This window comes from Haliotis asinina, chromosome 14 (genome assembly GCF_037392515.1).
Source record: "Haliotis asinina isolate JCU_RB_2024 chromosome 14, JCU_Hal_asi_v2, whole genome shotgun sequence".
In the NCBI taxonomy this organism is placed as follows: domain Eukaryota; kingdom Metazoa; phylum Mollusca; class Gastropoda; order Lepetellida; family Haliotidae; genus Haliotis; species Haliotis asinina.
In genome coordinates this window covers 897,438-915,211 of record NC_090293.1, presented here as the reverse complement: position 1 = coordinate 915,211, position 17,774 = coordinate 897,438, and the positions used below count along the sequence as shown (strand labels likewise).

Sequence of the window (17,774 nt, the reverse complement as noted above, 5' to 3'; positions counted from 1 at the left end):
ATGTATGCTTCCCCTGGCTTCAGCAGGGACAACATAGCTGTCCTCTCTATATGGTAGCTGTCCTCTCTACGTGGTAGCTATCCTCTCTACGTGGTAGCTGTCGTCTCTACGTAGTAACTGTTCTCTCTACGTAGCTGGTCATGAAACCAGGCCACCCCAACACAATGTCTAATAAGGGCTGAAAGTTCTTTTCTTCAAAACCTTTGTTTTGAAAAAAAAAAAAATCAGAATTTTAACATGTTTATGAGTGTTACTTTCAAGCATTCTAGAAGCTGACTCCCAGCACTGCAGTACTGTTATTCAACTCTGGCATTCACTGATACAGATAAATGGAAGGAAATTCCTATTCCTGTAGGGAGCTGCAAGGTCCAATATTATATTAGGATATTGTGTGTGGCAGCAATGTTTCAAGTGTCCACCGAGGAATGTGGCTGCGAGCTGCAGTCGCTGCGACTGCGGATATCCTGACAATGCTGTCAAATAGCCTCCGCCTGCCTCCTCGTCATCAGCTCCACCTAGGCCAGCCTTACTCATACCTATACCGAGCAACACATGCTTCTCCCTTATGTTATTATCCTGCAGCAGACATCATACATGCAGGATGCTGTAGCACTTGTCTTGTAGATTGTGCATGTACTATAGGCCCGGTGGGTAATGTCCAGACATGACCTACATACAAATTGGATATCTCTGCCCGGCCATTCCTTAGTTCACACCTGTATTTCATAATCACACAAAGTGTGACTCCATTCTTCTCTAGACACTTAGTATGAAACCAAATTCCAGTTTCTAATACTGATTTTATCATGTTCATAAATAGCCAGCTAACTTGCATACTTTTTAATGAAGAAGACTTGCTGACGCAATCCCTAAGATATGGTCCATGGTTATCCTTACTACCTCTGAGTTTACCACCACTTGAATTGTATTTTCGGAAGAATGTCAAACTATGAACTATCAACACTTCAACCATACTGTAGGAATTGTTTAACACTACCCGGCTTAATTAGTGGGTTTGAGTGTCGGTGGTCTGAATGTGTGAAAGACACGGAAGTCTACCCTATGTTCTCAAGTTTGAACTGAACCACTTCCCTTCAGCATGACAAGCTCTATCCACCGGGCTAGCACACTGTAGTCCTTGATCATGAGAATTAGTGACATCAGCCACTGACAACATGTCTTTACTTTCTCCTACTAACACTGAAGAGAGTGTGGCAATATGGAAGCTGGGTGTTTCCTGTCCACTTCCCTACAGTTACCACTTGATGAAATCCCCTATCTGTATTTAACTGGCCTATATAAATAACTGCACCGCCACCTGTTGGGGAGGAAGACTTCACTCCTTTTAACATGTGCTTGAAATATGATCCTGACCCCAGACACATATCCCAGCTGCACCACAACAAGAGAGGGGGATGGGGGGACATGACAGGAAGTGGGAGGCCAGATGCCACTGGAGACAGCAAAATATAACCAAGATGTGCATATGGCTGTAGGACAAAACAATGCATTATTCCCGACACTGTATGGAAAACAGTTTGAACTTGGCATGCACACAGCTCTCTCCCTCCCTCTCTCTCTCTCTCTCTCGCACACACACCGAGAGAGAAGAAGAGGAATGAATGTTAAAAAAGTTCAGTGGCATCAGGAAAAAGGTTCAACATTGCGATCTGATAATACTGAAACCCAAAAACACACAGAGAAACACTATAATCAACTGTATACACAACAACACATGCTAAATGATGACAAAAAAGTTTCCACTAGGTGAGAGCAACAAACTGCCCAATCCTGCCAAGTTCGCTCAGCCCCATGCTGAGAGAGACCACAACCTGCTCATGTTCATGGTTCAAAATCTGTCATATATATGTGCTATATATGTGAACTTTCATTGAGCAGATACTGCTATAAATATCAATATACAAGTTGACTGGCAATGCCTGGTGGCTTTTGGTGTTTACCGATGGGCTAATTATTCACACCTGACATATCACATTCAGTGTGTGAACCACACAACCAAATGCATTCCCACACAATGATACAGTAGCTGTCGTACAACACAACTCTATGAGCACGCATATTCACGACTGTTCCCTCAAATCACTATATCACTGCTTATGACTACACTTACTGATAGGCAAGACTCTTATTTCAATTCCCTACAGAAGGGCAGAGATACACCATTAAAATCTGAAGAGATCCCTACAAGAACATTTACACATGCTGACATTTCTTTATGTTTCTGAGTTCTACATCATGTATGCCGTGGGTGAAAATGTTCAGACTAAACAAAGAGGCAGTGTTGCAGTTAGGCATGGGAGGATCCTTGTCATATCCTTCTGATATGAACTCTTCATCATTAGGACAACACCATGATTCCAGAGTTTTTGCACTTGCATGACTTCAATCCAGTGACTACATGTCTATTTATACGTAATACTAGGAGTAGGAAATGTCTGGGTCATGGCAGAACTCTGTGAATGGCTTTTGAATCCCAAACAGTAATACAGGACTAATATAGCTGATAACAATAGTTTGCATCATATCACCTGCCAAAAACTCATGATGCATCAGTGAATCACAACACTCACTCCCTGGGTGTAATAACGGCTGCTACAGGAAATGGTAAGGTCACACACACCAAGATACACTATGAGTATGACGTCATGACTCTGCTAATGAAGAATCTTTCGTCAGAAAGACACTAAACATATCTATTTGTGTAACCATGGTAACCAGGGGGTAATTATCCTTACTCCATCTGACAGTAGTGCTGCATTTACCTGTGATAATTACATTTCTCCCAGTCACACATGAAGGTTCACACCTGGGACAAGACTAACGACACAGAACTGGTTGCCAGTTAAGAATATCAATTCTTACTCTTATGTTATATAGGTTCCCCAACATGTGAACATGAGTAATGTTGAATTAAAACAGTCATGCCCAGAATCTAGGGATCATTATCGACATCATGTCCTTGTCCAAATGTAGAAAAGTAAAAAGTCAAACAGATCAAACAGACTGTCCAAATGTAAGCTGAACATGTAAAGGTGATTGTGTACTTTTTTATTTTTACAAGTGAGTCCTACACCAGTCACAAATATCCTACTGTAGTAAGCCCCTCAACATGCTCCACTTCACACAGCTGAAACAATTTCTAAGTGTAAACAAAACCTGAAGCTAACCAAATTACTGTCTGTGTGACTCAAATACTGAATTAGGGTGATAGATACTAGATCATATGAATTAAGGCACTTCAGAGGAAAGTGCACGTGAATAATGCTTATTGCTGAAATCAGCCAGTTGAAGTTTTATCACAACCACTTGTAAGAAATCAAGTCAGAAACATACAAACCAGTGCATGAGAATAATGAACAGCTAGAGGAGTACATAAACCTAACTACCAAGACAATGAACTTAGTAAACTTGCCATGGATAGAATAGTTCATTTGTTTGGATGAGACACACTAATAATCAATATTACAAACAAAGTTCCTTTCAGATGCTGTGACCGACAATGAAGCAAATCAACAGGCCTGTCCACCAACTCCCTCCAGATGCTACCCATACAGACATGGGGTCCTGGCAATCTGGCCACTACATACATCTGAGGAGGGTGACCATCTGATTCATTATGTCAAACTCAAAAGCCAGAAAATACAAAAGACGATATAAATTTCAATGATACAAACAGGACGAAACAGACACTGTCTCTTGCTGGAATTATGAAGAGGCAACAAACTGAATCGTACTGTGTATGTGCAAGAGAGGTATCCCCATGTCATGGCATGACAGAATTACGGACAAATGTAGCCAGCGCTGGCCCCCTCTCCAATAACCTTGTCTGCAAGTCTGCTACAGATGCGGCAGAACTCAAATATCACACCTGGATCTTGAGCAGTGGAGGGCAGGCTGAGATGACACTCGGTGTAACAGTGTCAACAATCTCAGCCCCTCTCACTGGGTTCCATGTATTGACATTACAGACGGATGCCGGCAGATTGGCTTGTTGAGGAATTCTAGTCACTATCAATCTATACAGTATCACCATTACATCACCAGATAGAGATCATGTTGCTTGACTAACAAAATTATGTGGCATTGGGAAGTAGATCTCATCACACAGACTGTATTAGCAAAGACGTGATAGAATCTCTCAAGACATTCTAGTTGTTGCAACAAACTGACAAAATAATAAGAAAAATAATGAGCAGAATTTTAGAATAACCACAGATATCAAGGGTTTTTTTTCCTAAAATAACAAGACCCAATCCCAACCCCACAATATGTCCACATACTGGAAGGAACCTCACATCAAGACACTGATAATAATATCATCCATTTCAAATTAATCAAAATCTATTACCCTTAATGGGATAATAACGTTCTCACCAGTCAGGTAACTCAACTCTGTAATACACCCAAGAGAAAGACTAGAGCAGGTTTTATCCTTGTAGAGCCCTACCCACATCACAACATTAAGCCATTACCCTGGGGCTAATCAACGCAAAGGACTCTGTAACTCCTGTCAAAGGACAGCCTTGGGTCAGCAAAGATTTCCAGGATTAGTATGAGGTCATGCTTATAGCATACCTGGGCTGCAGGTTGTTGATCAACAAGCAACACAGCACTCTTAAGACTAATTATAGTGCATTTACACTAGTGAACTGAATGCTGCACATTATCCAGAAACTAAACACAATCATCTGAATCAATCACTTTGCAATACTTAATGAATAAGTATATCAACCAATAGAATTATCCATCAAGACATAATATTGAAATGAATATTTTGTGGTTCAACAAATGGTGCTATTATTGTCACTAAATCTGTGTGTCATGCTTTTGGTACGGTTTTTAAAACTTCCCAACAAAAATGAAAATCTGGGTTCCCATATAAAACAAAGATATCACTGATACCCTCACTTACAACCCTCCCTGAGATTTTATGAGCTGCACCTCCTCAAAGGCGTGTAGTGCTGCAGCCATCTATGATCAAACATAAGGCTGTAACTAACTGACAGCTGAGCAACTGACCTCAATCACATACCAGGTCAACCTACCTGTGACTTACAGGTGTAGTCCTTAACACTATAACAGAAGCATTCTCCCAACCCCTTCCTTGTGCAGTTTAGCATACTTATTCTTATTGCCCCTGCTATATCCCAAATAATGATCAGACAGATAAATAGCATGTATTCCAGCAGTTGATAGTTGACATAACGGTGTACTCCTTGCAATGGATCCATCTGCTGATAACTGTTGAGCATGGTTGTCATGAGATCCATGTCATAATCCATATTAAATAATACAGACTTCAGGACACCTTAATTACCACAGCACACAGTTCACACAAAGCAGACAAGTTTACATTTTACATCTGCTATGAAAAGTTTTTGACCTCAGATATATTTGAGTGATATTCTGGAAGTACATTGTACATGTATAGGAATGATGTAAAGGCAATGTTAAGAACACGCTGTTCTACACTACATCTGTCAGCTCACTGGTGACACTAGGGCAAACACATCAGTCTCATAGATGGGTTGTAGTTTAATGCTGCACTCTAAAACATTCCAGCTATATGATGGCAGTTAGTAAATAATTGAGTCTGGGCCAGACCATACAGTGATCAACAGCATGAGCACTGATCTTCACATTTGGGATGTGATGTCATGTTTCAATCAATTCAATGAGTCTGATCATCTTATTCTGCTAGTCGCTTCTTATGACATGACATGACATGCATGGGTTGCCAAAAACCAATTCTATCCCAGACACTTTCAAGTCCATAGAAATGAAGCACAAAGATTGGCCAAGGAACCGTTGCTGATCACATCTGTTCAAATGCTCACATCAGTGGCATGGGCGTCATACAGACCTATGCACTAGCAAATATACTGTTTTGCAATATATAATTCAGGTACCTGAATTGTTATAGGTATTGTGATATATTTGGAGCTACTCAGAGCTACAGTGTTTGATAGTGAGTGGAACGGACTTTACTTAAGGATCCTATCTTTTACATACTTACCGGTAGGTCTTAAAGAATAAATGTCATGGTTCTAATAACTAACTATGTACAGTATGTCCTTTTGTCAATAACAATAAAAATCAGCTATGAATGAAAGTGTGAAGATTGGAATTTGAACCATAGAGCTAATCACATGTTTATGTATTTTTTTACCCAATAAACTGTTCTTCGTTATGCACCTCCACTGGGTCTAACAAAACCTAGTAGGAGGTCACATCAGGTAACATTTGAGCAACCTATGACCATCCAATGAAATGTGAGATGGCAAAATAGATCTAACCTATCAGAAATCAGTTTAGGGTTTGGTGGGACGTACAAAATATGCCAGTCACTGACAATGATCTCTCAACAAATGAAAATCCATATATAACACTGGTATTTGATATGCAGAATATACACTTTTTGGTTTCTGTTGACATGGTCACCATTACCTAATATTTCTGCAAGTAGTCATCCGTGAATATTGCCAAAAACGCTATTTTCAGCAACTGTTTATTCACTGTTGTGGCGTGCTTTATGCGCATCACCTGGAAGTGATCATTGGAAAAATAGCATTTGGAATCGTTCAGGTACAAACCTTTGCATGGATAAAAGTTCATAAGGCATGTGTGAATGTCCACTTTCGCGATTTGGTAAGCTGTGCTATGATTGGTCAATCTCAAAAGTCAAAGGTTACCTGACGCGACCTCCAACAAGGTTTCCTCAGACCCATTGTAGGAGTGTAACGAATACCACTGGGGCTAACTTTACTTAGACCGGTGGGTCTTCAAAAATGATACTGTGATACATATTGTTGAAAAGTGTATTGCAGAATATTGCGCAATCCTGCACATTGTAACCATGAGAGGAATCCTCCCTATCTAAACACACACTTTTGTTACTAGAGCTAATCTGTCCTTCAACACTGAATGAAAGTGTTCTCCAGTAACTATTGTGGGCAGGCTATCAGTAGGAGACTGTGATGCAGTGGTAGCAGCTGGATGAACCTTCCGTCCTGGTGCACCCTCCTGTCATATCACTTCCTGCATCAATGCCTATAGCATACCAATGAACCCACACACGTTTAAAACATTTGACTGCAGCTCTCAGATGATGGATGTATAGCACTCTGTCTTATGAGGCAATCCAGAAGCCCTCCACAAAGATAAAATGTGTTTTGGTTCAAAATTACGACAAGCTGCATGAAACTATTATCACTTTCCATTCTGGAAAAAATATTTTTAGCAGCAGGCCATGTGCATAGCTTAAGGTTAGACATAAAAAGTGTTTGGCTCAGATTTCCATTCAAACGGTATCCACAATCACATTCAACTGATAACCATCCGGTTATCAATATGCAATGCCTTTACGGTGGCTGAGTGGCTTTGGTAGCTGACTTTGTGTACTAGCAATTAGGTGTGGGTTTGAGTGAGTGAGTTTAGTTTTACGCCGCACTCATCAATATTCCAGCTTTATAGCGGCAGTCTGTAAATAAATCGAGTCTGGACCAGACAATCCAGTGATCAACAACATGAGCATTGATCTGCGCAATTGTGAACCGATGACATGTGTCAACCAAGTCAGCGAGTGTGACCATCCGATCCCTTTAGTCGCCTCTTACGACAAGCTGAGTCGTCTTTTATGGCAAACGTGAAGGCCTTTTCTACCCCGGGACCTTCACGGGTCAGGTCTGGGTTTGAATTCCAGATGGGTCGCAACCCAACAAAAGTACTAGAATATGCAATAACAAATATAACATATGCTATATGCATTAAAAAAATTAACAACTTCAACTATTACCATGAAGGTCTTTGAAATGTCTTTAGGACCGTGTATAGGATTATATTCGATTTCTATTTTGACTCAGTCACTCATTATTTCCACCTCTGTTTAACCTGTCTGTAATGATAAAGTAATAACTGGAGCAAGCCCAGGTTTTCCTCAGGTTCTGATTTCCCCATCTCACTTAGGCGTCCATATTCACATACTATCCACTTCTACAGTGTCATGTCTTTACTCTTGCCCCTGACAGAGATCTGTGAAAGATGCCATCCACCTTCTCCAACACAGATCCATCCTCTCCGTTATCCATAGGCTACACCTTCTCCCACTCTCCAAGTTATGCATAGGCTACACCTTCTCCCACTCTCCAAGTTATGCATAGGCTACACCTTCTCCCACTCTCCAAGTTATGCATAGGCTACACCTTCTCCCACTCTCCAAGTTATGCATAGGCTACACCTTCTCCCACTCTCCAAGTTATGCATAGGCTACACCTTCTCCCACTCTCCAAGTTATGCATAGGCTACACCTTCTCCCACCCTCCAAGTTATGCATATGCTATACATTCTCCCACCGTCTAAGTTATGCATATGCTACACATTCTCCCACCCTCCAAGTTATGCATAGGCTATACATTCTCCCACCCTCCAAGTTATGCATAGGCTATACATGCTCCCACCCTCTAAGTTATGCATATGCTATACATTCTCCCACCCTCTAAGTTATGCATATGCTATACATTCTCCCACCCTCCAAGGTATGCATATGCTATACATTCTCCCACCCTCCAAGTTATGCATAAGCTACACCTTCTCCCATGTAGCTCCACCCTCCAAGTTATGCATATGCTATACCTCCCACCCTCCAATTTGCTATACATTCTCCCACCCTCCAAGTTATGCATATGCTACACCTTCTCCCATGTAGCTCCACCCTCCAAGTTATGCATATGCTACACCTCCCACCCTCCAATTTGCTATACATTCTCCCACCCTCCAAGTTATGCATACGCTACACCTTCTCCCATGTAGCTCCACCCTCCAAGTTATGCATATGCTACACCTTCTCCCATGTAGCTCCACCCTCCAAGTTATGCATATGCTACACCTCCCACCCTCCAATTTGCTATACATTCTCCCACCCTCCAAGTTATGCATACGCTACACCTTCTCCCATGTAGCTCCACCCTCCAAGTTATGCATATGCTACACCTTCTCCCATGTAGCTCCACCCTCCAAGTTATGCATATGCTACACCTCCCACCCTCCAATTTGCTATACATTCTCCCACCCTCCAAGTTATGCATACGCTACACCTTCTCCCATGTAGCTCCACCCTCCAAGTTATGCATATGCTACACCTTCTCCCATGTAGCTCCACCCTCCAAGTTATGCATATGCTACACCTCCCACCCTCCAATTTGCTATACATTCTCCCACCCTCCAAGTTATGCATACGCTACACCTTCTCCCATGTAGCTCCACCCTCCAAGTTATGCATATGCTACACCTTCCACCCTCCAATTTGCTATACATTCTCCCACTCTCCAAGTTATGCATAGGCTACACCTTCTCCCATCCTCCAAGTTATGCATAGGCTACACCTTCTCCCACTCTCCAAGTTATGCATAGGCTACACCTTCTCCCATCCTCCAAGTTATGCATAGGCTACACCTTCTCCCACTCTCCAAGTTATGCACAGGCTACTCCTTCTCCCACCCTCCAAGTTATACATATGCTACACCTCCCATCCTCCAAGTTATGCATAGGCTACACCTTCTCCCATGTAGCTCCACCCACCAGTTATGTATAAGCTATACCTTCTCCCACCCTTCAAGGCTACACCTTCTCCCACCCTCCAAGTCATCCATATGCTATACCTTCTCCCATGTAGCTCCACCCACCAGTTATGTATAAGCTATACCTTCTCCCACATGGCTCCCCCAGCCAGTTATATAGTGATACAGTTCAAAAGAAACAATCTCACCAAGGGCAGGGATCGATTCAGATTTATATACAATATACAGTACGCAACTTGTTTTTCATGTCCACACCCCTGAGACAAGTTCTTTAAAATAAACATTGAGGGAACCTTTGATAAATAAACCTACAAGTTTCTTCTTGCCCAAGAGCAGAAAATGGCATGTTCTTAGACTGATGATTTGAAAGGAATAGATTTGTACTAACTACATGATGTGGGTCTGCAAGACTGCATGCATCCTTCCTTGTCAGGTTCAAGTATTAATCTTCCTCAGTGATGAATTTTTGCCACCTTTCATCATATCCCCAGGGTGGTTGTCATGCGATGGCCACTTTGAGGTACTGATTCCTGGTCTCAGTAGTCTGTCCACTCATGTCAGTTAGTATTGTCGAGTGCAACTGTCTTGCGTACAACAGATGATAGGTCATCTTGTGTACGTGTTACATCTGTGACTGCTCATTGATCACGTAATAGAGTGAGTTTCCAACAGTGTTTCTAATACATTATGGCAAATGAGCTTGATGTAGGAAGGATGACAAAAGTGACAAAGGTTTCAGATGTTTACCATTGCTGCTCACCAGACATACCTGTTAATGTGTTTGATGTGCAGCAAGTACAATGGAGTGAAATGACCTGGCCAGTGGTTACTGTGGTCAGCAATTATCACGCGCATTCCATGGAAACATGACTACCAGGATTAACAGAATTCACCTGTCAGCTTCTCACATCAAATCAAGATGATCAAATTTACAAGATGTTGCAAAATCCATAACCTCAGACTTTAACGCTTAAATACTTTTAAATACTTTTTTACTGTATTAAACCTGCTAAGATCTATCATCACCTTTAACATTCAAAACATCACCTGCAGGAACCAGATTTGGAATGATGCCTTCAAAAAACAGGACTGTGATTCATACTGGATCTGATTATCAATGTTTGATGTGAAATACAATAAAACACAAATAGCACATAGGAAGTAAATCAAAACATATTATCCCCATGATCACAAGACCATGTCTGACGTTTCAACAAGGAACCACATCTGACGTATCAAGGAACCACATCTGACGTGTCAAGAAGGAACCATGTCTGACATATCCACAAGAAACCATGTCTGAAGTATCAAACCATGTCTGACATATCCACAAGAAACCATGTCTGAAGTATCAAACCATGTCTGACATATCCACAAGAAACCATGTCTGAAGTATCAAACCATGTCTGACATATCCACAAGAAACCATGTCTGAAGTATCAAACCATGTCTGACATATCCACAAGAAACCATGTCTGAAGTATCAAACCATGTCTGACATATCCACAAGAAACCATGCCTGAAGTATCAAACCATGTCTGACATATCCACAAGAAACCATGTCTGACGTATCAAACCATGTCTGACGTATTAACATATTATGATGATAAGCATGCAAACACAGAATGGTGAGCAGGGCATACAAAAACATTAAATAAACACCATAGACACCATTAATAGTAGACTGCCTCGCCTTCACTAGGTCAAGTATCTGAATATTTCATTTTGACATTAAAGCACAGATAATAAACCTTTACTTCTTCATAACTAACAAATTTTCAACATGAGTGGTGTATCTTCGAGCAAATCCTCATTCTGCCCTACGGCTTTATAAGATATTGTCATCGTGACGCCTGACACACCAAGTATCAACACTAACCAGCACACACACTGGTAAAAGAACGTTTGAGCACAAGGTGGTAGGACAATACTTTCCACTCAGTGAATGGGGAGTTGGTTACAGTGTGGAGATAAGCTGTGTTAAGCTGGACAACTGCCCATCTCACACGCTTACTGACGAACAGATGGCAAACTTCCGCTGTAACATGCCTGTCAATACTTACTTTAAGCATGTTAACGGACTAAATGAGACAGACAGACAGTTATGCCACAGGTTGCTGATTTGGAATGTTGGTCACACGTGACATCTCATCCTGCCACCACAATGAAGTCAGTTGGATACAACTGTAGCTGGGATGACACAGTTGAATGATCATCCACTAGAGATACTTCAAACCAAGCATACCACATGAGTCAACACATTCAAAAATAGGTGTCAGCTATTGGTGTCCTATGTTGGTTCCCTGTGGGATTCACCATGTTACACAAGGAATGAGTCAACACATTCAAAAATAGGTGTCAGCTATTGGTGTCCTATGTTGGTTCCCTGTGGAATTCACCATGTTACACAAGGAATGATGCAACACAGTGTGATAATAAATGTTGGGAAAAAATTCCAAATATGGCATTCATAACACTAATAGTTTGAGCCAGTGAATGAGAGTGTGAACATATTTCAAATTTTGCTTTGAACCTAAATGCACGTGATAAAAACTTCAAAAAAAAAACGAATGTGCAAGACAGCATCATCAGTTCCTGAATGTGAACAAGACTACAACATTGCTAATATGTCTTGAAAAGGAACCAAGCACACTTCTATCTCAAACCATATACACACATTGTACACAGATATAATTCTATGCCCAAAAATATGATCATGGATAAGAAAGGTAACAGTAAACTGGAACAAATTGACGCTACTACAAAACTATGCCATGGGATGCCTAATTACTGATTCTAAGAGTCATTACAGTAAATAGGTAAAGTTATGACATTTTGCAGTTACTGAACTGTAAGACTTAGTAATTACTGAAGTTCAAGTACATGTAATTGTATTTCTTGTCCAGAACTAGTTACAAGGAACATTTATGTGCATTCCTAAGGATGCAAAAAAAAATTTCTGAATGTATTCTGTACCATTGTGTGCACAAGCAGCACATTTCTGTGCCAGCTAAAACCACCATGTCCAGCACTAATTATTGCTGACATTGTTTGACATGTTAGCTATCAAGTACACCAATGACTAAGTGCTAGGATATGTTGACAAGTAGACAACATTCAATCTGAATTGATGTTGATATGACAGAGATAGTAACAAATCCCACTCCCAGTTTTGATACCATGATTCAAGAGACCAGCTTCTATGCTGAATTTCACTACTGCTATTTCTAATTCGCAAAGGTGTGCAAACTGAACATTCATCTGTATTCAACATCCCTGTTTGGTTAAGATGAAAAGGGCCTCAAAAGACGACATTTTGGAAACATTCCACAGAAATCATGGTAACACAGTATCATTTCTTCTACATCTTAAAATAGAGAGCAGTTATTGAAATTTATTATCAGCATACATCTTACATAAGTACAATTTCTATACCCCAAACTACCTTACAATATACATACACACAAATGATATAAAATAAGCACAAACATGCATTGTGGGATAAGTATGCAATCATCCTTTGTTTTTAACGAACAAACTTAACACATTTGCCCAAATGGTGAGGTTAAGTTGATACAACCTCTGTTGCTGATTGCTGTCCTAACAAGCCTTGTGTGTTGCCATGGCCGGTGTGTATATGATATCAGAGTGGTCCTTACACAACTTCCCAAAGCAGGTGAATCAGACTGTCAATACTCAAGCATTTTAAATTGAGAGGAAAGAAAATCCTTTGTAAACTGTTGATAGGAAAAATGTGAAAAATGACATTCAGTCTTACTGCGTCATCATGGTGCATGATATGGTGTTGTGTGTAGTTGTCTGGAGACTGTTTGTGTACAATTAGAAGCGTTCAGAGGGCAGTTTGAATGAAATATATTGTAACTGTGTTTGAAAAAGGCAGGTGGTTTTATTAAGGTTGTAACTCCAAAGACTTACAAAATTTGTCCCAAGAATATGGAGGAAACAAATAAAGATTAACCTTGATCTAAGAATTACATGGAACTGCTGCAATGATAGGTAATACAGTATTGTTTTATGCTATGAGGCTCATGATACAATACATTAATTGATAACTCCGGAATCACAGAGCATATGACTCATAACATTACCAGTTAAACTGATGTGAAACATGGGAATAATGTAGTAACTGTTCAAGAGCTAGTTTATGCAGATGCACCAGTATTTCCTGGCATAAACAGATGACTATGTACAGAGCCCCTAAGCAATATCTCCCTATCAATAACTGAAATTTGAAAATAAATCATTAAAGGTTGTGAGTAAGAATATGAACTTATGAAAATAAACGCTGTATAAAAATATGAAACACACCAATATCAGCTTGATATGCAACATTGGCTCTCTTCTATATGGATTTAATATCTGAGTAATATGTCTATCATTAAGTAATTGGCAAATGCAGGATGTATATTATGCTGCATATCTAACTGGCCTAATACTCTGAATATAACTGTTGTCAAGCAATGCCAAATGATAACTTACACCAACTACAGTAACAGCAAGAAGTAGATTGTTGTCAGTGTTTGTGAAGTCACGTTAGTTTACAGTCATGGCAATAAATAGTATCTGAACATAACTTCCACAAAAGTCACCAGAGATTAGTTACTGTTGGATGAGGGGTGTGGTTACGTCCTATGGGTTGTGTGAGCTTTGGGGGCTGTATACTTCATGTTATTACTGACATGTATCAATACATTAAATGTAGTGCTTATCATGGAATTGGAAAGTTTAAAATGATTAATTTAAGTTTAGTGGACTTTTAATAAAAACAGGACTTAGTTTTTATGATTCATGTTTGTCTAATGCAAAGAAAACTGCTCCAAACAACTGATCAATTATTTTAGTTCCATATTTGTTAAACATCCACTGAGATAAAGTAAGTAACGAACAGTCAGATGTAGAGTGATCACAGAAAACGCTTGTTATAATCAAGGACATTCCGACGTCTATGGCTTGTATTTCATTTTTGGCAAGAGAAACCTGTTCATATGACCATGACATTGAAAACACTGCCCCAACCACCACGCGACAGAAGTCGCACGGAAGCATTATCACTCTAAAGCAATCAGAGATGATCAACGATGTTTAGGTTAAGAGAAATATGTTGAAACACAGAGTTTGCCAGCTTCACGGATAAACATAGAGGAAATACTATGCATAAAACACTACTCAAAGTGGAACACACCTACCTCGTTTCCTAAACCGGGATCGGTTATACACACGACCTGTCGTCAAACGACACAATCAGGTGAGTATTAATAATTTCAAAGACGGCCTGTATGCCTCGTATCCCGAAAACAACAAACACATACAGATCTATTCACAAAATCCAGTTGTGTGGAAGTACATAGTTGAAATCTGTGTCATATCGAAACCTGCCTCCATTACAAGAACCTGACGGCGGTTACGGATTTGCGCTTCCGCTCACGACAGGATAAATAGTTCTAAGTTTAGTGAATCTTCATGTCCAAAAACAAGAATGCTGATTCTACCGTATGTCCCTACTGATTTCGTTATTGTAATGAATGTTGAAACATTTAATAAGATGACAATATTTTCGTCATGGAAAAAGTGGGTTATCCGCGCAAGGATAATCGGAAGATTTGTGGTGCTGCCATCTATGAAAGGAGAACGTAACTTTGCCGGTCTCGCTCACCGGGTTGAGTATTCGAGTGAGAAATAATGTTGGCGTGTCATTTCTTCTTGACAGCTTTACTTAAGGTTTTAGAGATATGTGTGATTTTGAAAAGTTATGTTATTGTATGCAAGTTGTGTATGGTTTTCATCCATCAAAATCAGTATCGGGTAGATAGATATTCATTCGTTCAGACGCCGGTCCAAGTTCGCCTAGTAGATTCTAAGGGGCGGTGGTTCTCGTCAAGTGGTTTGGACAGTCACTTTCTTGACATGCTGAAACGAAATTCAGCCCTCAGCGTGAATTCACATTTTGTGGATTCCTGCAATCGCATTTCATTCACTGGTATCAAATATAATCCAGACAACAACAATGCACGTAGCAAATCATACATTTACTGGCTAGATCATGGACACCGTCTCACCGTATATTAACTTGTTATTTTCACGGTGAAGGAACAAGTTTTATGGATGATCAACTTCTTTATTTTCACAATGGTAAAAGAATCCATACCGAAACGCCGCCCTTGTGAAAATAAAGAAGTTGATCATCCATTAACTTGTTCCTTAACCCTTTAGCTCAGCAACTTCTAAAATGCCTCTAAAACAAACTAAAAGTGCTTTATGGTTCAACTTCTTTATTATACAAGATCACAACGTTTCGAGACAGATTCTAGTCTCTTCTTCAGGTGAGGTGAGGATAAAACTAAAGGGTTGTAGTATATATACACATAACAGTAGACCGATAACAATGGGTAACAAGATATACAGGTTTGTATTGATTGATGTACAGGCTTCGATTGATTGATGTACAGGCTTCAACTTATGTACAGGCTTCAACTGATTGGTGTGCAGGCCTGTGTTGATTAGGTTAACGAGTTACAGGTAAAGATGTTTGGATAAAGATTAGTCACTGAGGATAAGGTGGTTCCATGCATTGGGTAAGTAAACACCTCCGTCTCTGTTGATTGAGGGCTTGTTCCGCTTGATTGCAATGGCTTCTAGGAGCTTCCGTTTTTTTAAGTCACTGGCGTTCCTAACTAATGTCCTGGTGTTGTCCCAAACAATCTTGTGATTGGGGTTGTGCATAATGTGTTCACATACGGCAGATTTCTGATCCATATTTTGAACTGATGTTTTGTGCTCTTTTAACCTGATAGCCAGTGGTCGACCAGTTTCACCAATATATGTCTCTTTACAACTACATTGGATCTGGTAGATGCATCCTGCTGGATTGTTGCATTTAGGTGTTGTTGGCCCGCGTCCATTAGCTGATAGTAGCGTTTTCAGGTTGGTGTCGCTACGGAAGGTGACGTCTATACCTGTTGTTTTCTTGATGAGACGGCTGATGCGATGACTTATCTGGCCATGGTATGGTATGTTAATTCTGATGGGGGGAGTTTCTTTCAGGGTCTTGGTGATGGTGTTGCTGACTAGATGGGGTGGGTACTCGTTAAGGTCTTGGAAGGTTGATTTCAGGAAGGTTGATTTTTAATTCGCTGTGGAGGCTGTCAGGACTGCAGACTGCTTTTGCTCTTCTTGCCAGGGTAGCTACTATGCCTTTCTTGATCTGGGGATGATGGTTGGACTGGTGATGAATATACTGATCCGTATGTGTTGGTTTACGGTAAACACTGATGGCTATGGATTGTTGATGTCGATGGAGAAGAATGTCCAGGAAGGGAAGCTGTTGGTGTGTCTCTTCTTCCATTGTAAACTGAATTCTTGGCTGTTGGGAATTCAAGTGTTGCAGCAGGGCCTCTGGATCTTGGTTGTCGTCCAGGAGGGCAAGGACATCATCTACTTTGCGGAACCAATGCTTTGGGGTGAATGGTGCAGTTTTCAGGGCAGTTTCTTCAAAGGCAATCATGTATGTTTCTGTCAGTAGTGGTGATAGAGGGGATCCCATTGGCATTCCATGGATCTGTTGGTAGAGCTGGCCATTCCAGTTGAAATATGAAGTCTCAAAGCATTTACTTACGAGATCGACGATGCTTTGGGCTGTGAGTTTGGTGTCTAGGTCTGGTAGAGATGTTTCCAGTCTAGTAGATAGGATGTGAATGGCTTCTTTGATGGGTATATTGGTAAATAGGTCTACCACGTCGTAGCTGACTAGCTTTTTTGTGTCACTGGTGTTTCTCAGTTGCCGTACGAGGGATGCCGAATCTTTCACGAAGGAGCTGCCAGTTTTTCCCAGTGGGGCTAGGATGCGGGATAGATGTTGGGCCGTGTTGTAGTAGACGGATCCTCTAGAGCACACAAGGATTCTAGTCTTTACAGAGTTCTTATGTATTTTGACGGTGGCACGGGCATATGGCGGTTGGGAGTTGTTGGGATTGAGGTGGTTGAATATGGAATCACTGATTTCTCGGTTGGTATGGAGGGTCTTCAGAGTTTTCTTTAGCTGTCTCTCTAGTTTGGCAGTAGGGTCTTTCTTTAGAGGTTTGTAAGTTGTGGGGTCTTTCAGGGTCTTGTCTACTAGCTGTGTGAATTCTGGAGTGTCCATGACAACGGTGGCTTTCCCTT

General features: G+C 40.7%; 1 protein-coding gene across 1 annotated transcript in view; it reads right to left on the bottom strand.

Annotated features, from left to right (window-relative positions):
- The window catches only part of LOC137261088 (ADP-ribosylation factor 6), a 35,030-nt gene extending 20,008 nt beyond the window's left edge, over positions 1–15,022 (bottom strand). Inside the window, exon 1 of the mRNA XM_067798760.1 lies at positions 14,804–15,022. The gene's annotated coding sequence lies outside the window, so the exon portion shown is untranslated. The remainder of the gene's footprint in view (positions 1–14,803) is intronic.
- Between the last annotated feature and the right edge of the window lie 2,752 nt (positions 15,023–17,774).